The 26,528-nt window shown below is 36.8% G+C and overlaps 1 long non-coding RNA gene across 2 annotated transcripts; it reads right to left on the reverse strand.

The window, feature by feature from the left end:
- Positions 1-435: 435 nt before the first annotated feature.
- On the reverse strand, positions 436-25,751 carry LOC114100714 (uncharacterized). Of its 2 annotated transcripts, none has more exons than XR_003584659.2 (4): positions 25,675-25,751; positions 18,485-18,548; positions 3,911-3,973; positions 436-558 (listed from the first exon to the last, which is right to left on the reverse strand). It is a non-coding gene; the product is annotated as an uncharacterized lncRNA (long non-coding RNA). The 2 variants fall into 2 exon arrangements; XR_011706917.1 differs by lacking the exon at positions 25,675-25,751 and adding an exon at positions 21,796-21,882.
- Positions 25,752-26,528: the final 777 nt, after the last annotated feature.

Below are 26,528 nucleotides of genomic sequence, written 5' to 3' on the forward strand. Positions count from 1 at the left end.
TAGATTTTCACATCTTCCATCTCTTTTTGGTACCTTGCCCCTACCTTTAGCTATGCCTGGAGTTTGAGTTAAGAACCCCGGAGGTTCTGTTCTTCTTGGCAGTAAGCTTCCTATCTTTTGCCCAGAGTTGTGGGGGGAATTCTTCTGGTACTACAGAATGGAGGACACTTAAAAACTCCAGACAGGTTTTTTTTTTTTTAAGCTGCCTTGAGAGGTGCCTTGTGATTCCAGTCTAAGCCATTTTGAGATTCCGTGGAGCAAATACACTCCTTGCCCTGGCAGGCCCCAACTCTAGGCTTTAAGCTTCAGCCTTCTTTCTACTGCTCTCCCACATGACAACCCTTTCACTATAGTAGTCCCCTGTATTACTCAAGGTTTTCATTGCTGTGACTTATGTATATCTGACCAGAACAACTAGAAGGAGGAAAAGTTTATTCCGAGCTCATGATTTCAGAAGTTCAGTCCATGGCTGGCTGACTTCATTGCTCTGGGCCTGAGGTGAGGCAGAACATCACAGCAGAAGGGCATGGCAGGGAAAATCTTCAAAGCTCGTGGCAGCTGAGAAGCAGAGAGTGGAAAGAGCCCGAGACAAAATATTAGACCTCAAGGTACACCTCCCAGTGACCCATTTCTTCCAGTCGTGCTCACAACCCAGCAATCCATTCAAATTATTAATCCATTAAACGGATTAATCCATAATTTATTCTATAGATTTCATAGCCTGATCATTTTAACTCCTGCACTGATACAGGAACTTCTGAGGGACAGCTAATATCCAAACCATAAAACCTCCCTTATCTACAGTTTTGCCTTCACAGTTTCAGCCAACTGTGTTCCAAAAAGATGTTTTGAGAGTAAGAAAGAGAGCACGTCCACATACATATTATTACAGTGTAGTTATATTTTTTCTATTTTATTATTAGTTATTCTTGTTAATTTCTTATTGTGCCTAATTTAGAAATTAAACTTTATCATAGGAATATATGTATTAGAAAAAGATATATATGGAGAGAGAAAGACAGAGAGACAGAAAGACAGAGACAGAGATAGTTTGGTACTATCAACCACTTGGGCATCCGCTGGGGGTTTTGCAACAGATCCCAAAGGACAAGTGATAATTAATTACTACATTACTTCTTCACTCATTCTTTTTGTTCTGTTGGTTTCTAAAGTTGGGGTTTAAAATTTACTGTGTGTAATTTTAAAGGTGATCACTCAGAGTTAAGGGTGTATGGTCAGGGCTCCACATTACTTGTGAGACCATGGACCCAGATCAGATGTGACTTTCCCTGAGAAGATGTTCACAGAGACTCCTGTGGTGAGTCTCTTATACTATCCATTATTTTGTCTCTTTATTGAATTTTAATCTCTAGGAGGGAAAGAATAATTACTCATTCTTGAAGCTCCTAACCCCAGCACAGGATTGAACGAATCTATCTGCTGAGGTTATCTGATAAGTCTTCTTGTAAATACCTGGTGTAGGTTACAAGGGCAGAATGATGCAAGAGCGGATATGTAACATTTTTATCTCTGAAAAATGACTCTGTTGCTTAATAGCTCTGTGAGGCTAAACAAGTTATTTAGCTTCTTTGAGCCTACTTTCCTTAGAACAATGATAGAAACAATTCCTACTACATAGGATTTCTGGGGAAAGAACTGAGTGTTTTACTATAGGTAGAACGTTTAGAAAAGTGGCTGACTGATAAGCACTCAGTTCACTATTTTAATTTTTAAGACAATCTTGGGATATATGTTTAGAGAGGATGCATGGTTTTTCTAGTACCTTTGTTCCATGGAACTATTGCACCTATGAATGTTTTTGATAAAATATGAAGAGTGAGTTCAGGGGAAGAAAGGGCGTGTATTTTAAGTCCTGGGGATAGGAAACCTGTTTAGGGAGAGGGTTTGATTTCCAAGCTTCTGTTACTTCATTCTCTTCATCTCTGGGAGTCTGAGTTTTCCTTTCTCTCTCTTTCCCTCTGAGGATTCTGGGAGGTTTATCTTTCTTCTGGATGTTAAAATTAAAGGTGGAAATATTTCTGAAGTTGTGATTCAGCTTTGCATATTTGGAGTAAGTTTAGAAGTAAAACCAGAAAGAATGAAACAATTTTTTAAAAAAGACATTCAGAAACTAAAGTGTGAAATAAAGTGCTTTTGGGGTTGTATGAAACAAGGAATTTTTTTTTTCTTTCTTTTTTTTTTTTTTTAGTGCTGGGGATCAAATCCAGGGTCTTGTGTATGCTGAGCAGGCATTCTACCACTGAGCTACACTTCCACCCCAGCAGTATGAGACTTTTATTTTATTTTTTTAATTATTCATATTTGGGAGAAAGGGAGGGGGCTTGTAGCATTGACCAATGAGAAGATGTACAGGATGTTGAAAAAACTTGTAGAACTTTTTAAGTTAGATACTTGTTTTGACACTTAACAGTAAACTGTGAAACAGTACTCTTGAGAAAAATGAAAATGAATTTAGCTGTTGAAATTGGGCAATTTAATTTTTCATTTAATTTTTATTACGGGATCTAGATAGTGGAGATATGTAGTAAATAAAATATACATTATTCCTGCTATGGTTCAAATTAGAGACTAATGGAAAATAGTCTTATTTATTTATTTATTATATATGACAGTGGAATGTATTACAATTCTTATTACACATATAGAGCACAATTTTTCATATCTCTGTATATTCACACCAATTTGTGTCTTCATACCTGTACTTTAGATAATAATGATCATCACATTCCGCCATCATTAATTACCCCCTGCCTTCCCTTCCAACCCCTCTTTCCTATCTAGAATTCATCTATTCCTCACATGCTCCCCTTCCCTACCTCACTAGGAATCAGCCTCCTTATATCAGAGAAAATATTTGGCATTTGGGTTTTTGGGATTGGCTAATTTCACTTAGCATTATCTTCTCTAATGCCATCCATTTACCTGCAAATGCCATGATTTTATTCTCTTTTATTGCTGAGTAATATTCCATTGTGTATACATATGCCACATTTTTTTTTATCCATTCATCTATTGAAGGGAAAAATAGTCTTTAAGTAAAACCCTACATACATAACTGTAAAGTGCAGGGCATTTTGAGAAAGATTATCAGGAATGGTGGTGGGAGGGTTGGTAATTAGTTATGCAAAGCCTTTTCTTCTGCAAGGATGTTTAAGATGTTTAAGATAATAGTTAGATAGAAGCCATCCAAGAAAATGTTGAGGGGGGAGAACTTTAGGCAGGGAATACTTGGTTATTTGTGCAGCTACAGAGTCCAGATAGGTTGCTGTTTGTTTCCAGGAGAGAATGGTTGAGTATGAAGCTGTAGAAGCCAATGAGGACCAGAAATTTGCAGAGCCTTGAGGAGACTGTTAAAGGCAATCCATGTTATTTCAAGGGCTAGGACGAGTCACTGAGTGATATCAGCCAGGACAGAAGCCTATTTGTGTTTAATGGAAGATTGCATTGGCTGCTGAAAAGGAAAAGCTTGGAGAGAAGCAAGAGCAGCCTTATGAGATAGAGGTTAATGCAGAGGTCTTGTGGCTAGGGAGTTAGCAGTGGAAACAGAGAAAAATGGTTGCATTGGAGATTCATTTGCAAGGGAAGTCAAAAGGACTTGATGCATTGGATGCAGGGGAGTGAGGGAGAGGGAGGTATCATAGATGACTTCTAGTTTTGGGAGAGTAACTAAATGGAAGAAGAGATTTAAGAAGAGTATCAGGAGTCAGGGAGAAACACCACACTGTGTAATGTAAGAGCAATTAATAAAATAATTTTTATATTTTTTTCCTCTCAGCCAATCCTTCAAGTTTTAGATCATGTCTCTTCATGAAAGCTTCCCTGGTCACTGGAGGTAAAGGTGTGTTGGCTCTCTCTTCTTGTCTCCTCTTTTGCAGTCCTGGTTACTCACCTGAAGTTTGCACATGCTGTTCTTATCCTGCTTGTCTTGACGTGGGTTGTTTTCCTTCTCCACCTAGATTTTGAATACAGTTGCAAAGCCTTTTTCTTATATTCCCCTGAATCCTCAAAATCATTTAGCAGAGCTTGGTATTATAACAAATATTTTTTGGTAGATAGAAAATGTTAGTGTAGGGTTTGGTACATAGCAAATATTTTTTGACAGTTAAATAAGTAGAAGTATTATCATTTTCAGAGAAAGTTTGAAAAGGTCATAGTATCGATAGTGATTTCTTCTCCTGTAGTCTGTTCTTAGAAAATAAAATACAGTAGATTATGTGCATGATTTAATTTCTCAAATCTCTGTGAGGATAGTCTATAAAGAACTTATTGAATAATTTATGGTGGATATCATTTATTGCAGCATATAAATTGAAAAAAGGGAGATTAAGGGGTTTCAATGTATTTATTTTTAAGCTTCTGAATTAACTTTCTCATGATTTAGAGATGCATGTTGCATTTTGAAGAACATAGTAATAGCAGGAATGAGAAGCATTGAAAAAGGACCAAAATATATACACAATAGTATGAGGCCAATAATAGCACAACACACACCTGCTACCTTCTGTTATAGTTTGGATCTGAAATGTCCCCCAAAGGCCTATATGTTAAAAGCTTTGTCCTCAGCATGGCACTATTGGAAGGTGGTGTAAACTTCAAGTGTGTGTGTGGGGCGCTAGTGGGAGATTTCAGGCTCTATGCATGCATGCTCTTGAAGGGAATTGTGGGACACCAGTCCCTCTCTCTGTCTGTCTCTATATCTCTCTGTTTCTCTTTCTCTCTTTCTTATCTCTCCTCCTCCACCATGCATTCTTGCCACAGGGCCGAAATAATGGAGCTAACTGGTCATAAATTGAGGCCTCCAAAACCATGAATCAAAATAAATCTTTTCTCTTTTTAAGTCAATTATCTAGGGTATTTTGTTATAGAAGCAGATAGTTAACATAGCTTACAGGCCACATGATTAATGGTAAAAGTAGGACAGAGGATGCTGACCCTTGGTTCTTTGATAAGACTTCTTTTCGGACTTCTCTTTCAACACAGACTAATCTCAAAACTGTCTTCTAGTCATACTGGTGAGTATACTGGTGAGTATTTCTGCCTGTCAAAGCTGTCTTACACAATTAACTTTGCCCCTGATCCTTTGGAGACATTTAAGTGATGGTAGGGACAGAGATCTTTCTGTTGCCACTTGTCTATCAGCTCCTGTTGCTACTTTTATTAGCTACAACCAGCCCCTTGCTAATATGAACATTATACAGAAGTAAAGCACATTTATTGGATATGCATACCAGGATTTTTTATCCTTTGACAACTTGGATATGAAAACCACTGCACCACCAACAAAAATCTGTGTTTTCAAGGAGCTCACAGTGATGAAGTCAGTTGTATATACAGGCCTTCAATTTTTCTCCATAGAAATTTTCTCCCCTATGGGAAGCTTGGTTATCTTTGCTTAAGGCTTTAGTATCAGGAGGGTCTAGCTTGACAGCTAGGCTTATCCATGTAGTAGCTAGTTAATTAATTGGGCCAGTTAATTAATCTCTTCAATCTTTATTAGCATCAATCCTAAAATAAAGGTAGTGATGCTTTTATTCTAGGATGGTGGTGAGAATTAAATGAGAAAATGTATTCAATGCTCCTAGAGTAGGGTGTTAGACACAGTGAGTAAAAAACCTTTCCTTTGCAAAGACAAAGTTGAAGAGGATGATCTATTTCCTGGGGCTGACTCAGACCTGTTGGCCCAAGGTTCCACTGTTTCTTTACAACCCATGCAGCATCCTTCCACGGTTAGCCTTCCACCCACTCCACCCATCCTCTCCCTCTAAATTGCCTCCCACCCACCATCAGAGGACATGACTTTCCCTTTCTCCCACTCCACATGGTTATGCAAGAGTGAGGCTTCTGTATCCTGGGAGCCCTATACAAGCAAACTTGAGAAGAAGGAGTTATTTCCAGCACCAAATGAAGCAACTTGTCTCTCACTTCATCTGTGAGTCAAGAAATTTATTGGTCATAAGTTTTGATATCATCTTCTTATTTGGAATAAACCCGATAAGTGGTTCACTCTCTCTCTCTTGGCTTTAGCTTTCTTGTTTGTAAAAGAAATGATTGTGAAATGAGAAGGCTGGGTTGCCTGTGATGACTGGAGCTATGATGGTGAGAAGTACTGGAAAAGCATTTGGCGGAACGATCATTGAGAAATCCAGAGATCTGGACTCAACCTCTCTAAAAGGGTGAACTCAGACTGGAGATTTAAGTGTGGGAAGAAGAGGAAAGAATTTATGTTGTAAAATATCCTGACTTAAATCCACTTTGCACTGCGATGTTCCCTTTTTTTTCCTCATTTGATCTAAAGATGAAGAGGAGGAAAATAATGACCTGAGAAAGGGATGGGTGGAAGGAATAACAGAATGTCACGGTGCTTATATTGGGGATGGGTTTGTCAGAGCAACCATCAGTTCTACCCCAGGACTTTCTTCCTTGGATGAGCACCAAAATCCATTGCTTTCTGGATTTGTCTCCAGGAAGGAAAATATTCAAAAGTTAGAAGCTAAACACTCTAATGATTCACTACAACGATTGTGCAAGAGTTTATCTAAAATCTCTGGAATGTATTTAGGTTTTCAGCCACTACCTTATTTTTGGGCAATGGTTTTCATAAAGTAAAAATTTTATAATTTTCTTGAAGGAATCCAAAAAAATTGTAGTCTCTGAGAGGTGGCTGGAATATGATTCCTAAGACTCTTCTTTCTCAACCTTTCCTTCTCACACAAATTTAATTTACTCGATGTCATTATCTTAGATTTCAAAATATGAAAAGTCTCATTATGTTCCTAGCCACTGTCTCCAGGAGATAGTATTCCATTGACTTGCCCGAAGAAAGACAGCACATTACATATAATCATGTGTTTCCTTATTCCGGCCCCTTTTCCCACAACAAGAAACCACAGCGCCAGCGTGCCACTTACGCTGTCATTCTATTCACTTAAAAATAAGTAGGCTTTTTGTCACCACCACTGTGACAGGATATATATATATATATATATATATATATATATATACACACACACACACACATATGTGTATATATATATACACACACACATATATTTTATATATGTATATATGTTCTTTTTACCTGTGAAAACCAGAGAAAATATTTCTTAGTATTAAAAATAAGCTAGTCCCTAGGAATTTAGACTTTCTATAAAATGCTGCTTCTGACACAAACCTCATTTGCAAGAAGAAAACTGGAAATGTGATGTGACAGAGATTGACAGGTTGGAAAAGGAAGTGTGGCAGGAGAAACTCTGCATTCAATGTTCAGCGGAGACTTCTTTGTGGGGATTCACTGTCCGATAGCTGGCTAGCCATGACAACCAGAACAACAGTGATGTACAATAATTAAGCCTTTAATTACCTTCTAGTCATTTACATGTGTTAATTCACTGTGTCCCAGGATTCAGGCTCTCGAGTCTCTGCTTTTACAAAGTTCTTACTCTTATGATCTCATTTTATGTGGGAAAATATATATATATATTTATATATTTCACCTCATAGAAGTCTAGAGTATTTGATTGTTATCAGAGGCTGGGAAGAGTGGTGGGGAGAGAAGTGTGGGGAGAGACTGATTGATGAGTATTAAGTTATAGTTACAGAGGAGTAAGAAGCTCTGGTGTGCTCTTGCACAATACAGTGACTACAGGGCATAATTATACACTGAATACTTCAAAAAGCTAGGAGAAAGGGTTTTGAATGTTTTTACCTTAAAAAAAATGATGAATGTTAAAGGGGACTGATGTTTGTTCTGATTTACACATTGCATGACATAAGCATGTATCAAAACAGTACATGGTACTTCTCCATAAATATGTATGATTTTTATATTTTAGGTATCATTTAAAATAAATTAATTTATTTTAAAAATTCCTCATTACTGTGGTTAAGTATTGGGAAGAATTAGGGAAGAGCATTCCAGAAAAAGGAATGGCAGGTAGAAATTTTGTAAGCAGGCAGGAAACCAGCTATGTTGAGGAGCAAAAATAGGTCCAGAGAGATTTGTACAGAAAGAACTAGGGGAGCAGTTTGTAAGTATGAAAAGTGTAACGGAGGCCACAGGAAAGAGTTTTCAACTTATTCTTTAGTCTTATGACTTACCTTATTCATTATTATTACTTTTTTTAGATATTTGAAGATAAACTTTCTTTTAATTTGTAACCAGTGAATAATCTATGCATGCTAGGAAAACAGATATTGGATTTTGTTTTCAACTTATAACATCTTATTCTCAATATTATAAAAAAATCATTGAATGTAGTAGCTTTTTAGTATTTGTAGTCTCTAAAATATCCAAGTATAAATTATTCACCAGATTTAATAACATCTTATCTGAACTAGGCCTGTTTACGACTCCAGCAGACGGTTCCTATTAGGTGCATTTTTCCTCTTGATCTTAAGATTCTCAAAAAAGTATAAACATGTAACATCTTTGAGCAATTTGAGCAATCACAGTTTTCTCTGCTAGTAAAGTGGAATGGTGATGGAGAAAAAGTCTTTTTAGCCAAATATAGACCCAAATCTAGATAAATATAACTTTATTGCCCATAACTTCTTTCTCAGGAAAACTTGCCCGTCTTCAACAGGATGGTTTCAGTTTAAGTTTATCCTTTTAACACATTGAGGCATTCCTTGGTGATCAGAACTAGAATATCCATTTACTAGGAAATTGGCTCCCAGATATCATCACCCTTAGTGAGGAATGTCCACTGTATATACAAGCACAAAGCATGTGGGTAGGTAGGCACTCAGCTTTTTATCACCATGACCAAAATACATGACATGAACAATTTAAAAGAGGAGAGTTTATTTGGGGCTCATGGTTTCAGTCTATTGTCAATTGACTTTATTGCTTTGGGTCTGAAGTGAAGAAGAACTTCATAGCAGAAGGGCATGTTAGAAGAAAGCTGTTCAAATCATGGCAGCCATGGAGCAGAGAGAGAAAGGGGTCAGGGACAAGTCATGAAGGAGATACTTCCTTCAACTGGGCCTAGTTTCTACCACCTCCTTGTAGACCATTCAACTATTAGTGGATTAATCCAAGATGGGGTCAGAGTCCTAGTGATTCAATCAGTCCCTCAAAACCCCACCTTTAGGACGTTGCTGCACTGGGGACCAAGTCTTAAACACATGTCTTTTTTTGCAAGGGATATTCTATATCCAAACCATAACAAAAGCTGATATTTGATTTTAGAGACTTAATTTTTTAGAGCAGTTTTAGATTCACACACACACACACAAAAAAAAAAATGAGAGGAAGTTACAGTAATTTTCCATATACTCCTCCTTACCTTCTGTGTGCACAGCTTTCCCCAATACAACATCCCCCGCCCCCCCAGGATGGTACATTTGTTAGAATTGATGAGCCTACATTGACACAGTGTAATCACTCAAAGTCTGTCTTTCACCCTCAGATCATTCTTCCTGTTGTGCATGGGTTTACACTAATGTATAATGATACAAATGTACCACTATGCTATTATACAGAATATAATAAAAGTTCTCTGTGTTCTGACTTTTCCTTCCTTCCTCCTTCTTAACTCTGGCAACCACTGATTTTTTAAAACTCTTCTCATACTTTTGCCTTTTCCAGAATGTCATAAAATTGAAAGCATACAGTATATAACCTTTTCAGATTGGCTTCTTCCACTTAGTAATATGCATTTTAGTTTCCTTCATCTGATTCACGTCTAGATAGTTCATTTCTTTTTAGCACTGAATGAAATTCCATTATCTGTATATGCCAGAATTGATCCATCACCTGCTGAAGGATGTCTTGATTACATCCAAGTTTTGGCAGTTATGAATGGATGCCAAACACTTATAAGCAGGTTCCTGTGTGAACATGAATTTTCAACTCCTTTGGGAAAATACCAAGGAGTGTGATTGCTGGATCATATGGAAAGAAGTTTTAGTTTTACAAGAAACAGCCAACTTATCTTCTATACTGGGTGTACCATTTTGTATTCTCACCAGAGCTCCTGTGCTCTGCATCCTCATCAGTATTTGTTGCTGTCAGTGTCCTGGATTTGGGCCATTCTAAGAGGTGTTTCGTGGCTTGTACACTAGTGTCTCACCATCGCTTCTCACTGCTACTGGAATCTCACTGTTGTTTCAGTTTGCTTTTCCTTGATGACATGTAACAAGGAGCAACTATTGAGCTGAAAAAATACCATCATTTTAAAAAAGACTCTAGTGGGGGAAGAAGAGAAATGGCTTTCCTATTCCTGGGCAGAACTAAAAAGCCAAGTTCTCTTAGTGTGATGGATATTTTGGAAGCTATAAATCTTTTGAGTCCTCTGTCAGAAGACAAAAATCAAGGATTGGGGATGTAGTTCAGTAGTTGGGCACTTGCTTAGCCTGTGAGAGGCTCTGGGTTTAATCCCTAGCACCACAATAAATAAGTGAAGAAAGAAAGAATGAATGAACGAACAAAAGAACAAAAGAAAGAAAGAAATAAGAAAGAGAGGAAGAGAAAAAAATAGATAAGGGTATTAACAACATCTCTTAAAAGGTGGACCCATTTGGACTAAGTGTTGATTATCTGAATCAAGAAACAGATGGGAGTGAGTAAAAGGGGATGTTTCCTCAGTAGGTTGATGTTTTTGGCAAGAGTACAGCCGATGTTGCAAGACGGGAAACAGTCTCAAGATGAAAATCTCTTACAGGTTGGCATTTGCCCAAAACTGAATGTTGACAGGGAAGTGCAGGCACACCCAAAAACATCCTGATTAAATTGCAGGTGTTGTGCAAAACCAAGTGGGAAGAGAAAGAGTTTTTAACTAGTAAGCAAATTCTGGTAGTTGCCTTACATCTGGTGTGCATAACAAGTGATATTATAACATCTCAGGACACAAGATAGTTAGGTTTTTGTTGTACAGCAGAATTTTGAGAATCATACACTATTTGATTTGTGTAATATTTTTCAGATTATCTTTTCTAATGAATTTTTTAGCAGAAATAACTCCCTTCAAATACAATCTTTTTTTTTTTTTTTTAATTTTTTATTGTTGGCTGTTCAAAACATTACATAGTACTTGATATATCATATTTCACAATTTGATTCAAGTGGGTTATGAGCTCCCATTTTTACCCCATATACAGATTGCAGAATCACATCAGTTACACATCCATTGATTTACATATTGCCATACTAGTGTCTGTTGTATTCTGCTGCCTTTCCTATCCTCTACTATCCCCCCTCCCCTCCCCTCCCCTCTTCTCTCTCTGCCCCCTCTACTGACATTCGTTTGTCCCCCTTGTATTATTTTTCCCCTTCCCCTCACTTCCTCTTGTATGTACTTTTGTATAACTCTGAGGGTCTCCTTCCATTTCCATGCATCAAATACAATCTTAAATGATACTCTACTGTAAAGAAGTAGAGCATATTTTATTAGTAATAATAACTTGATGAATTCAAACTGAACTAATTTACTCATTACATAGGCAATAAATGAAATCAGTGGTGTGTTTTCATTTGATTAACACAAAATATGGAATCAGAGCTACTGTGACACTTTTGATTTCACATAATCCTTAAAATCTAATTTATTTTAGTATTTTTACATTGTATAAAAATTATAATTAGCCTTGCAAATGAACTATAAACAAGATTTGTTTAGCAGATTACCATGTAACCTCAGGATACTCTTGTAGAAGCCTTTATTCTGAGACCCATTAAAAAATGAGTCAAACTGGAAATATAAGTTGGTGGTTTCCAATGTGTTAACATCTAGTACATGGCTTTTTGGAGTGTTTAAAGTACTATGATATTTAAAACATTTTTTAAAAACCCTTGAAATGCAAATTGAGGCTAACATCTGTTGAGATCTTTCCACAAAAGCTCTTCCAAGCCCTGAAAAGGACACTATTACTTCCTAGTGTGGTGTTGACCATTAGTTCAAATTTTTCGAGAACTGAAAAGTGTGTGATCCAGCAAAATAAACAAACTTAACCCTGTTAAATAAAGTAATTTACATTCTTACTAGGAAATGTCACAGTCGAGACTGAAATCTGGGCTTCTTGACTTCTTTCCTGTTTGATTTTCATGGAGAATAAATTCAACACAATATATAATGCTTAACTAAATGCCAATTTTATTCATTCAGTACTTTATTAGAACATGACTTGTGGGCTAGTATGCTACCTTTATAATATATCTTTCACCGGCTAGATTAAAGTTGCTTGCCTAAAGAAACTGAGCTATGTATTTTTCTGTAGTAGCTCGCACAGAGTGCATATCGTAGGCAACTAATCATATATATCACTTATGCATTTAAGAAGTATGTAAATTATTCTCAAGTAGACATCTATTATTAATAATTTACTTATCTAGGCATTCCATTGATGTTTCTAACTGCACCGTTTTCAGTGTATAAATTGATGTATCCATATTTTTTGTTTGAAACCTCATGAACCAATTTTATACACTATTAATTAATATTGAACATCCACTGTTTCTCCAGCACAGGGATAATTCTGTGGATACAGTGGGTAGTCTTGTTTTGCAGCTATTTATGACATTATAAATGCAAGAAACCATTCAATCAATGGATACTCATATTTGCTGAAGTTGTCAATACATGGGGCCATTAACAGGATGGTTGGTATAACCTTCTCTCATTTGGAATGGTAGCAAGTAGTAATCTTTAGGTGTGGGTTTATGTTGTGAGGAGATCAGAGTTCCTTCTTCAGAAATATCCTGGATTTGCTTGCCAGTATTTCATGCATTACTCCTATGTGTCCTTTCTGTTATCCACCAAGTAAAAGACTTGTTTGGGTCTCTGATTTTCATGACAAGATTTCAATCTTATTTTTTTTAAAGTGTTAGAATGAACTATATAAAATTGGCCTTTTGGGGTTGGGGTTGGGGCACCACATAAAAATAAAATAAAGATATTGTGTCCACCTAAAACTAAAATATAAATATTTTAAAAAATTGGCACTTTTATAGACCAGAAAATTTCAAAAATTGACAATTTCATGTGTTTTTGCATAGTTTATGAATCTTACTCAAATCAATCAGCTGTTTTCTGTCTGAGTCTTATCAAAAGCTCTATGGATAAAACTAATAGTAGAGATTCAGTTTAAAGAAGGGATCAACAAAGCAAATGTTCATATTTTAATGATATTAAATGAATGTTCATAGCATAAATGATACACTGATTTTCATTCTTAAATTGCTCTTTTAAAAAAATTTTTTTGAGTTTCTAATACGTTTTTTTTCTAGTTTGCACGTCTTTATCGAGGACTTAAACATTTTAAATTCCGAAGTATCAAATTTAAGAAGTTCTTCTATTTCTTGAGTGCTTCTTTGCTCATCTGTTCTGACTGTTTCTTTGAACTCTTTGTCGATTTCATCTAGTGACTGATAATTCTTATTTTTCTGGCATGAGTTCCCCCATTTCTTGGCTTGAAGTTTCCCTTTCTTGGTTTCCTCCCTTCTTTTCCTGGAAAGCATCCCTAAATAAGTTCCTGAGGAGAGGACATGTGGAAAGTAAACATTCTGAATCTTTCTGTATCTTAAATGTTTTTACTTTACATTATATTTGATTGCTAATTTGACTAGGTATAGAACCATAGGTTTCAATTTTTTTTTTTAACAGTAAAGTCATTTTTTGGTTACGACTGTTTTTTTTAAAGAAAGTCTTAATTTACTTCTTAATCTATTTATATTTTATTTACATTTGTAACTTTGAAATGTCTTCAGTATTTAAAAGAAAGATTAAGAATTCATTGATATCATTATTAGGGGAAAATACAAGCAAATCTAAGAAAAGAAGGGAGAAAACAAAGTTGGATATATTTTTATAACTAGATAGACTTTATTCGCTGATGAACTGGGTAGTGTTCTCTGATTCACTTTCCTTTCTATATAAATTTTGTTTTTCATGGAGCAACATTGTATCATTTCCTCCCTTTTGTTTAATTTCATGGGTACCTATCATAGTTCAACATCAAACATTTTGCCAGAATTGTAAAACTTCTCCCAATGTATCCAAACACATCAAACTATCTTACAAGCTCATTGAAAAGCATTGATGTCTCCCTCTTGGAAGGATGGGGTTTGGTGCTGTCTAGTGCAGCAGAGTGGCCATTGTAGTATATATCCCTCACTATCATGGAAAACCCCTTCAACTCTCTCCTGAATTAGAGATTCTGTTTCCTTCTTTCTGCCTCCTTGTTCCTCTTTCTTGTTTACTTTCTCCATCAGTTCCAGAGAAAGGGCACATGACAGACATTTATTTATTTACTTGGAATCTTTCATGTCTGGAATATTCTTGGTCTGTTCTCACTCTTGATGAATAATTCGGGCATGGGGTTCAATATTGAAAGTCATTTTCTCTTAGAATTTTTTAAAGCATTTCTCTACCACCAAAGCATGACATGGGTCTGATTCTCTGCTTATGTGTGTAATCTATTTTTCTTTCTGATTTTGGAGGATCTAAGACCTTTTCACTCTTGGTATTTCAGAAGCTCATGATTTTGTGTCTGGGTGTAGATTGACCGGTCTTCATTGTATTGAGAATCGTGCAAGCTCAGTTCTTATAAATTTTCTTAGATTATTTCTTTGACAAAACTTGCCCAGTGTTTTCTTTGTTCTTTTCTTCTGAAGCATCTGTTGGACATTCTGGCCTGTGGTTCTGGTTCATTCTTTATCTTTTATTTTACTTTCTGGATCACTCTCTTCCTTACCCTCTAATCCTTCTACCACACTTTAACTTTTTTTTTGTATCATATTTTTAATATCAAGAACTGCTCCTTGTCTTAATAGTCTATTAAAAATAATATCTTGCCTTCCGTTCCATAGAAGCAATTATTTATCTCTGCTGGGGTAATAATTTATTTGGGGAAGGGTTTTTCTGTCTCTACTTTCTCATCTCTCCTGGTTTCTTTTAGTGATTGTTTGGTGTGGTTGCTATTGTTTGTTAGAAGTTTCCTCAAATATTTGTGCTCTCTGGGTCTTCTCTCATGCACAACTTTGATGCACCAGAAGGCTGACTGCAGACTCTGGTAAGCTTCATTCTGGTATGATTGGATTGGATGTTTCACTGAAGGATCTACAACCATCAGTGTCTGTAGTTTTTTCTTACAGGTTGGTTTTCCTAAGATTTCCTACCAAAGGGCCTCACTGGTTGCTGGTACAGAAAATGGAGCCCTACTATGCAGTATGTCAGCCATCATTTCAATGTTTCATTTTCAGTATGTCACTTCTAATTTGACTTTCATGATGTATGCTCCAATCTCTGCTTCAATCTCTATAAAAAAGTAATTTTTCTTGGGTGGTGAAAGGGAGGTCCCCAAGCAAGTTCGGATTGCTAGATCTGGGTGCAACTGGTTTTTGCTTTCTGATTCAGAAGTTGCTTTTAAGTATCTACCTGTTTCAGCCCAATTCTTCCCTCCCCGTCCAGAGGTAAAAGAAGTCTTCAATTTTCACACTTTCCAACAATCTTTACAGTTGATAAACTTATTCCTTATCCTACTCCATTATTGGTATGTTTAATTTTTCCCCTTTTTTAGTAAGTTCATCATCCCCACTTGTTGGCTTTATAGATTCTAAAGTTTTGATATTGTCATTTTATTCTCTTTCCTCATATTCTTTGTAGGTTTATGTCTTTTTTTTCCATCTCCCTAGTATTATTTTAATGGAGTGTGGTAAGGAAATGATGAAGACATATGTTTAAATTCCCCATGTTTAACAGAAATCTGTTTTATTTTTAATTCAACATGTAATAGCATATTAAAATTGGGGAGGATTTAAAAATAACAAAAATCACATTAGTTCAACTATTTTGCAAATTCTTTTTTCAAATGTTTACATTTTTTTCCTGGTTTTACTTACATCACACATACTCCTATTTACTTTGCAATTTAATATTTCATCATACACATTTTTATATTTTCCTCAGAGTATCCGTAGTTATAGCCTTATAACATTTCATAAGTGTTGATGTCATAATACTAGCTTATCCAGTCTCTGATACTGGGTTCTAATTTTCCTCCATCATTTATAATATTGAAGCAAACATCTCTACTTTTTGACATTTTTTGCTTCCTGCAGGAACATTCCTTGCATTGCAATGGCTGGATCCAAGAGGAAGAACATCTTTATGAGTCCTACTACATATTTCTGTATTGATTTTCCAAAACATGCATTCCAAATTTTAGAATGCAACATAAATTATTTTTATTAGCAACTTGGTCCTTCAGAGATTGCTATGGTTTGAATCTGGACTGTTCACAGGTGAGGTGGCGCTTTTAGATAATGACTGGATTGTAAGGGCTCTGACCTCATCAGTCCATTTGATGGATTAATTCATTGACAAGTGCATGGACTACTGGGAGGTAGGACCCAGTTAGGGGTAGTAAGTCTAATGGAGTGCCAGGAAAGGGCTTAACTGTCCCCCACCTCAGCCCCAGCACTCTCTCTACCATAATGTTTGGCCTCATGTTGCAACACTTATAAAATGTTATTGCTCTGGGCCAATGGAGTAGGCTGAATATGGACTGAAACCTCTGAAACTGTGAGCCAAAATAAACTTTTACTACTCTAAGTTGTTCTTGTCAGGTATTTTGGTCACAGCCATACAAAGCTGACTAACACAGAGATCTTCCCTAAATCACAGATTTTTCTCAAGAGAAATGATTTCCTTAAATGATCTATGGTATACAGATATGTCTGAGAATCTGATTAAGGCTATGGGCCTCCTTCCCACTAAAGTGAAAAGCCTCAGCTGCATGTTGACACTCTCACGAGTGCACTCATATCCCCATCTTGACACATAATTTCAGGCCCCTAATGAATTCCTCTGAATCCCATTCTGTGGACTCTGGGGTAAGACCTCAATGTTTATAGAAAGCAACCTCCAGAGCTTTGAGCATCAGAATTCATTATAGTAGAGAAATTCAAATTAATATAAAGTGGAATCGCTGAATCTGAGGATCTCATAGTCTAGATTTCTTGCTCTTTTCCTTGCCATCATGGGGAAAAAATCTAGGGCCTTGGATTTATGAGGTTAAATCTAGTGCCATGGAGAAGGATGAGGAGTCGATTCTTCTAATCTTGGCCCATTTCCTTCCCCTTAACGTTGTTTTCTTTGCCCTGAAATGATTATCTCGAAACATGATCACCATAGAGGTTGGGCACACAAAGTTAAGCCAAAAAAAGAGCAAAAGGGGAAGTTTCAACAGGGATGGGGTGTGAGAAAATTGAAGAAAAAGAATAGAAAGAAGAACATGTGGAACTAAGAGGAGACTATTCTGAAGTATTGTACAATCAAACATGATAAAACGCATATTGAGGAACTGAAATTAGAACTCTCGGTAACCATGGGAACATCACAGTTATGGCTCAACTGTTAGAAAAACAGTACTGGGATTTCTTTGAAATGGAAATGATTGTTTAGATAATGACACATCTCTAGTATGTGGACTGATAGTGAAGTTCCAGTTTAATAGGAAATAGTGGGCCAAAATGTGAAGATCTTTTAAAACCCAGTATTCTAAAACATTTCTCTTTAAAATAAATGCAATTAAGGAAATTCTATCATTTGAATTTTTTGCCACATGATTTCTTCATGATTTTATAGCCACAATATTTCCTATATTCCATAGTTTTCCATTTCCCTTCTCTTTATATTTGCTATATTTAGTAGTTTTTCAGTAGCTTGCTCCTGGAAAAATGTCATGTGAGGTTTCTATTATTCTAGTCTCCAGATCCCAGAGTTAATTTTAGAAAGAGAATTTAGAAGTTAGATGCAGAGTAATCTTAAAAGAGAAAATTTATCTACTTATAAGGAAGTACTGAGGTCTGTGGTATTTTTTGCTATGAAGAAACTTTACAATAATAATATAGCAAAATAACATTTATTTCAAACTCAGCCATACACTAGGATCTATGCTTTTTGATTACAAATATAAACAGTTCTCCTGATTTGTTTTTACCACATTCCATGTTTACAGAAGATTAAACTAAGGTTTAGAGAGAAGTAAAGTAGTTGCTCTAAGGTTATCAAATCAGTAAATGACCTTGGTGATTAGACCCCCTGAACCCTCAAACTTTATGCTCTTTCTAACTCTGTGTGGTCTAATTCACAGTTGATTTATTTCAGTTTGTTAAGGTTGAGAACATCTGTGTGTTGTTTATTATTCTCTGCAAAATCAGGAATTCTTACTGCTGATCCTGATGACTCTGGTAAACTCTTTCCCTAAATCATTAACCTCCTGAATCTTCATGGCTCAATTTAAAATGCTACATACTTGCACTAAATTTTTCCTTTAAATGTTCAGTAGGGCCATCTCTCCTTTCTGGAATTTTTTGTGAAGTTCAATTTTGCATTTCTTTAGAACTTTCTCTTTTATCATATCCACATTTGGTTCAGCTACTTGACAATGTCTTATATACACTAAATGTCCACCGGACACCACCACCTCACTCATTGTATGTAGTTTGTTTTTGTTGAATTACCTGATTGTGTTGTTCTCTGTAGGTCTTCAAGTGATGAGTAGACAGATCAACAGAAGATGAGAATCTGCAGAAATGTGGACAACAATTAAAAAGACTATAATGTTTTAATCTTTTCTCACCTTTTGAGGAAGTTTTTATAGGATAGGTAGAGGATTGTGTAGAAAGGATTTTTTTTTTTTTGGAAAAAGACAGAAAGAAATTCCATTAGTGTTCAAAAAGACACTGGGGGGAGTGGGAGGAAAAAACAAACAAACAAAAGAGACATCAGGCTTAGGCCTTCATGCAACTGCCTGAAGAGGAGGATTTTCTAATAAAAATGGACTTATTTTCAGCAGCTCAGCACCTCAGGAAAGTACAAGTGTATCAATGTTTATAACATCAATGATAATCACAACCAATATGCACCTCAAACATTTCATTTCTATTGAAGATTTTCCAACTATGCTCAGTGTCAGATGCACTGTTTCCTTCTCTGTATCTGGAATATTGTTTTTGCAGACCTGGCTACTTTCAGATAAACCTGATATTTGAAAACTTATTTAAGATAAGACAGTCATATTCAACATGGGTGCATTTTCTCTGAATCAATGATCAAACATCTGAACATCTTTTCTGAAAGTTCTAACAATAACAGATGGCTTTAAAAGAATAACAACGATGGGTTGAGGTTGTGGCTCAGTGGTGGAGCACTTGCCTAGCATGTGTGAGGCACTGGGTTCTATCCTCAGCACCACATATAAGTAAAGGTCCATCAACATCTAAAAAAGAATAACAATGATAATTTTCATAGCTTCCATTTAGATAATATTCTTTATCTGAAAAAACAGAAACTCCCTAAACAAAAAGCAAGCCCTCCAACTTAACGAAATTAGCACAAAATGCTCAAGTAATATATACTCATTAATGGTAATAATTGGTACTATTAATTTAGAGTGTCCATAATTTAAAGCTGATGGTGATAATTTGATAAACTCTTCTGTATGACTTAAATGATTGGTGCCTTTAAGAAGTTAAAAGACTACCTCATTTAATGTTGGATCATATGGATTCATTAAGCTCTCATTGGAGCAAACCAGGGAGATCTAAGTTTCTTCCTCTGCAAGTCTTATCTGTCCATCACCAGTTGCAAAAGGTTCATAGTCTGGGCAGAATTCTACATGGAAATGTATTTTCAGTTAGATATGCATCTGTGGGAGCCCTTGGATTTTTCTTGGGTGATGTTGCTGCCTCAAATTGACATAATCTATGCATTTTTTTTCTGAATTTTTAATTCAGTGTTAGTTCCGTGAAAGGAATTAGCTACTCTTATAGTATGTGTTGTGTTTGGAAGGTTTATAAATTACAAAATGTGTGGAAAATAAATTATACTTAAATGCTGGTTACTATCATCAGGGTCTCACATTTATTCATACCATCAACTGAATTTAAATAAAGCATTTATTTTCTATGACTATGGTAGATGGAGTGTTCTCCCCATCTCTCTGCAAAGATGTCTGTGTTCTCATGCCTCGAGCTTGTGGATAGGCTACCTTCTTTGGCAGGTGGTGGGCTCAACCTAATCACATTGATCCTCAGAAGGGGTGAGCCCTTTCAAGATAGGGAGAGAAAGAGGTTCCAGGGGAACATGCTAAGAAAGATTCTCATGAACCAAAGAATGCCAGTCTTCTCTAGAAGTTAAAAAGGGACATTATTCTCCCTTAAGATCTTTTCCTTTCTGGAGAGAAAAGAAGCAGCCCTGATGATTTTAGACCAGTAAGATCCTGTGAGATTTCTGACCTACAGAATTGTACGAGAATAAATTTGTGTTGTTTGAAGCCACTCTATTTGTAGCAATTTGTTTGGGCTGTAGTAGAAAACAAAATGCAGTGACTGAGCTACACTTTGTCCTGAGCCTCCATCCCTTTAGCTGTCAGGGAAAGCACTGTACACTTATGAAGTGTAAGTATTTCAATCCTTTCCTATTTCAAAGGAGGTTGAGGTTGCTCCGTCACTGTTGGGTAAAATGTAGCTCTTCCAGATTTCCTGTCCTTTCTTCTGTTCTTTCAAAGATGGTTCACAGGCAAACAGGGTGGAAGGGGCCCCATGTGTCTTCCTGGAAATGTGGGAAAGTTGATTTATTTATGAGCAGCCTCTGGTTATGGATCTGTTTCCATTTATCTTTGTTTGGTGGCCTCTGCTAAATGTGTTGATATTATAGCTGGTCCTACCTAACTTTTGTGTCTGCCCTGGGAGAGGGGTGATTTGGGGAAAAGGAAAATAAGAGTCACAGAGGATCCTTTCTAGAGAGGAGAAAGAAGTAAATATGTAATCTGTCCCTTGAGGCTTAACCTAGACCCTGCCATTGCCTATGGTCATTGAGGCCCAATCCATAATCAGCCTTGGACTCTGCTGTCCAAGTGGATTCCTTTCACTCTGCCATGGCTCATTCCACGTGAGAGCTATTAACATCTTCTGCATGCTATGCCCAATCCACGGGAGGCTCTTCTAACAAATATATGCCCTGAGTTTTGGGCCATTTTGTGTCGAGATTCCTGTTCCTATCTGATTGTACCTGAAGCATTTTCCCCCGTCTGTGCACAGTGTTTTCCTGTGGTGTGCAAAACCAGGAATCCGACCTTCTCACGCAGCTTCCCTTTGTTCTCTTCTTAAACTCTCTTGTATTCAAAACTGTAGATTTCTTCTCCTTCTTGACCTTGGAAGATTCTTTCCCTGCATCTTTCTTTCCTTTCCTCTAGGTACCAGCTTCACTTTTTAAATCTTAGTGGGAGGGCTCTTTTCTTCACACTGGAAAAGACATGCTATTATCTGAAATGGCTCAATTTCCCTCTTGATGGAAGAGTTGCAGGACAACAACACATTAGAAACTACAAAGACTGAAAAATGCAATGGTTTTGAGCGAGTGTTGGCATATGATAGCCTGCAAGCTGGCTGAACTGTTTTCATAAATAAAGTTTTATAGGGACGTAGCCATATCTACTCATTTGCATATTGTCTCTTGTTGTTTTTGAGCTATAATGGCAGAATCGGAGAGTGCAATAGATACATATGGCCAGAAAAATCTCAGAATATTTACTATCTGGCCCTTTAAGATAGGAGCTGCTAACCTCTAGTTTAGCATATTAATTATGTTTTGCTATGTAACAAATAACCCTCGAATCTGGCGGCTTAAAACAACCAACAGTCAGTATCTCATAGTTTCTGTGCATCAGAAACCGAGGCTTCTGTAACTGAGTGAGTCTGGTTCAGTCTCTTAGGAGACTGTAGTCAGGTCTGCAGTCCTTTCAAGGATTGTTTTGGCTTGAAGAACCTACCTCCGGCTGGCACAGGAGATTGTTGGCACATCTCAGCTTCTCATGACTAGAAGCTTCTGTCTTGTGCCTGACAGGGCTCACCATGGGGCTGCTCCACATGATGGTTGCTTGCCTGAGAGCAGGTGATCCAAGGGGCAGGGTGGGGTAGAGAGAAGCAGTAGTCTTTTATAACTAAATTTGGATGTGACATCTTTTAACTTTTACCCCCATTCAATGTGTTAGAAGTGAGCACTAAGCCCAGCCCATGTTCAAGGAGAGGAGATTTCACAAGGGCTTGGATACCAGGAGACTCATCTTGGAACTAGCTATTACATTTAGTAACTCTTGCTCCCAAATTCTACTTTCTTTTCTTTTTTTAATGGTCTTCCGTCACTGTAGCTCTTGAATTTAGGACTATGAGTAGTGAAGTCCTGAAGTCACTTTAGTAAACAGCCTGATTCTAAGACAGATTGCTGGTCTGGTCAGCGTCTGTGAGCCAAACCCAGGCTGAGAACTTGAAAGTTGAGAAATACTTGAGGAAACCCTTAGGACACACAGGGCAAGGATTCAGAGAGAACAGAGACCAGTGGTCAGGACAAGGCTGGTTTGTGGCAAGGCAGGCAGTTAAAGGAGCACTTCATCAACAATGAGAACTTTTATTTGTTAATTCTTTAACATTCCACAAGTATTTATTGAGTTCCTACTAAGGCCCAGGCACCACTGAAGGCTTTGTGAAAACAGCAACAAATTGGCAAGAGAAGATGGCCTCAGACAGGAAACCTCTTACAGCAGGTGCTTCCTTTGGATGTTGACAGCCAACTAGCGACTTCCCAGGATTTGACCCTTTTCAGTATTTTTGGCAGAAGATATGTACATACAAAGATAATAGGTAGAGTGAAGAGTGTGTTCAGGGAAATAGAGGCAGGTCCTGGAAATGTTTTAATGCATTTGCAGTCTCTCCCAGTTTCAATGAACGTTTTAAGAATGTTCTTTGTGAGAGGTGGAGGCAGGAGGATCTTGAGTTTGCAGACAGCCTCAGCAACTTAGCAAGGTCCTAAGCAACTTAGGGAGACCCTGTCTCAACAGAAAATATAAGAAGGGTTGGGGATGTGGGCATGTATCTCAGTGGTAAAGAACCTCTGGGGTCAATCTTCAGTACAAAAAAAAAAAGCTTCCCAAAAGAACATGCTCTTTGCCCAAAAGTTAGAGTCCCTGCACAGTCTTAAAGGGTCTATGAAAGCTATCAACTGTTGAAAGTATCCATATACTGCTTCATGTTTGTATTAACCTGTTTTATTGAGCCATTTTAAAAAATATATTTTTGATTAGTCTCAAACAATGTTTGTTTAATAACTGGATCTCAAATTTAGGTATAGAAGCCTCTACCCAAACCCAAGAATTTCTCTTCCTATTGAGATGGATGCAGAGAGGAATGATTGAGGGAAGAGGGGGCATTTTCTTGGTTCATCTAGGAGATGTCAGATTGATGAGGATGAGCTGTAAAGGCCTCTTTCCTATGCTGACTGGGTGGAGAAGTACTCAAGGTGGCCTGCCTCTAGGACAGTGTAACAGTTTTTGATCTGTAAAGTTAATTTCCTCTATCTGTGTAATTGAAAGTCAGTTTTAGGATCTCATTAGGCCCAAATAGTCCATCGCCTGTACTTGCAGCCGTGGTTTATTGGTGTGGAATTTTTTAATGGATCTCTGGAAGAGACACTCTGGACTCTATGGAGCTTATAAGAATGTTCATTTCGATGGTCTGCATTTTAAAAAGGAGAGATTTGGTGAAAAACAGAAAACCTTGGAAATTTATTGTTTTGAATGTGCATCTGTGAGAAAAATGGATTTTTTTTTTTTGAAACTGACTCATTTATTTTTAATTCGCAAAACTGCAAGGATTTCTATTCATTGTTACTCTACATAAATATTTTACCATGTATAAACTTTCAGAGAGTAGATAAGGAGGGGGAAAGTTCTGGCTCTGTAGTGGCCTGGCTCAAATATCCTTTACCTCTTTATACCTTTTTACTTCTCTTTCTCAATTGAGAAAGAAATCTCAACAATTGAGATTGTATTTTGACATATCATACATACATGAAGTATTGGAAATGTAATTTAAATGATATAATGGCTAAGCAAAATATTGAGTTATACTAGATAGCCACAGCCATAGCACTCTAGCTTTGAGTGCTTTTTCTTGGAGATTATTCTATTCAATGCCAATGGTATTAGCACCAGAACAGACATGAAGACCATTGGTACAGAATAGAAAACACAGAGACAAACCCACATAAATATAGTTATTCATACTAGACAAAGGTGCCAAAAACATACATTAGAGAAAAGATAACCTCTTCAACAAATGGTTCTGGGAAAAGTTGGAAATCCATATGCAGCAAAATGAAATTAAACCTCTATCTCTCACCCTGAACAAAACTCAAATTAAAGTGGATCAAAAACCTATGCATAAACCTGAGACCTTGCACCTACTTAGAAAAAGTAGGCCTGAATTTCCATTATGTCAACTTAGGAACCAAATCCCTCAATAAGACTCCTAAAGCGTGAGAAGTAAAATCATGAATCAATAAATGGTATGGTCTAAAAAGCTTCCTCACTGCAAATAAAACAATAAAGAACATGAAGAGAGAGCCTATAGAATGGGAGAAAACTTTTGTCACCTGCACCTCAGATAGAACATAAATCTTTAGGATATATAAAGAACTAAAAAAACTTCATACCAGAAAACAAAAAACAAACAAACAAATAAAAAACAAAAACCCAAATAACTCAATGAATAAATGGGCAAAGGAACCGAACAGATACTTCACAGAAGAAGAAATATGATCAATCAACAAGCATAAAAAAAGTTCAACATCTCTAGCAAATTAAAATGAAATGCAAATTAAAACTATACTGAGATTTCATCTCACTCTTGGAATGGCAATTATCAAGAATACAAGTAATAATAAATGTTGTGAGGATGTGGGGGAAAAAGGTACACTTCTACCTTGCTGGTGGATGTGCAAACTGTAACAATCACTCTGGAAAGCAGTATGGAGATTCCTCAGAAAACTTAGAATGGAACCACCATTTGACCCAATTGTACCATTCCTCAGGGCATAATCAAAGGACTTAAAGTCAGCATACTGTAGTGATGCGGCCACATCAATATGTATAGTGACTCAATTCATAATAGCTAAGATATGGAACCAACCTAGGTGCCCTTCAACAGATGAATGGATAAAAAATATGTGGTATATAGAACCATACACAATGGAGTATTACTTAGCCATAAAGAAGAATGAAATTATGGCATTTGCCAGTAAATAGATTGAACAGAACAGGACACTATCATGCTAATAAGCCAATCCCCCCAAAACCAAAGGCCAAATGTTCTCTCTGATATGCAGATGCTGACTCATAATGAGGGGGGAGGGGTGGTTCACTGGATTGGATAGGGGGAGTGGGTGGGGGAATGGAAATGGGAAAGGCAGTAGAATGAATCAGACATAACTCTCCAATGTTCATATATGAATACAGTGTAACTCCACATCAGGTACAACCACAAAAATGGGAAGTCATACTCCATGTATATATGATATGTCAAATACATTCTACTGTCATGTATAACTCAAAAGAACAAATAAAAATAAAAGTAACTTTAAAAAGAATATTACTAGTAAAAACAATTGAGATAAAATTAAATATTCATAAAAAACTATGCACATAAAAATATTAATAATATCTGATGCCAGACACACAAATGTCTCACACTTATTTGGCATTTAGAGGTGAAAGGTTGTGAAACACCAAATACACCAGAAGAAAATAGGCAAAGGGCTGAGTTTGAGTGAGTAAAGGAAGATAAATCAGATGAGATTGCACACTGATGACACTCACCAGGCTTGCTCAACAGCAGAATCAGGCAAACAGCAGGAGAAAAAGGAAACATTTTGGCCGAGTCAGCCACCCCCAGCATCTCTCTTCAAACCCTCACTAAGAAATCCCCAGCACTGGATGAGTTATTTCCTCTTTCTGCATTATGAGTACAATGGGAAAAAACAGGCCCTAGGGCTGAAATATTGAAGTTAGGAAAGAGTGGCATGAGTAATAACACAATAATGAATTAGACAGAAAGGCCTAGAGGCACACATCTTCCATTTAGACAGCTTGGATTGAGTAAAGTCCATTTTGGTAAAGAAGATATTGGACTGGCTTTCCCACCCCGTCCCCCCGCCCAATTTTGTTTTTTGTTGGTGCACTATAGTTGTACATATCGATGGGACTTGTTGTTACATATTTGGACATGCACACAATGTAATAATATAATTTGGCCAATATCACTCCCCAGCACTTCCCTCTTCCTTCCCTACCCTCCCACCCTACCCCTTAGTCCCTTTCCTTCATGATCTCCCTTTAATTTTTAGGAGATACACCCTCATTTTTGTTTTCCTTTTAATTCTCTAGTTTCCATATAAAAGAGAAAACATATGATACTTAATCTTCCGAGTTTGACTTATTTTGCTTAACACGATGATCTCTAGTTCCAGTGAGTTGTCTATAAATGACATAATTTCATTTTTCTTTATGACTGAATAAAACACAATTTTTTTGAGTGTGTGTGTGTATCACATTTTCTTTATCCATTCATCTGTTGATGGACATCTAGGCTGGTTCTATACTTTGGCTACTGTGAATTGTGCTACTATAAACATGGGTATGCATGCATCATTGTAGTAAGATGGCTTTAATTC

Source organism: Marmota flaviventris, chromosome 3 (assembly GCF_047511675.1).
Source record: "Marmota flaviventris isolate mMarFla1 chromosome 3, mMarFla1.hap1, whole genome shotgun sequence".
Classification (NCBI taxonomy): domain Eukaryota; kingdom Metazoa; phylum Chordata; class Mammalia; order Rodentia; family Sciuridae; genus Marmota; species Marmota flaviventris.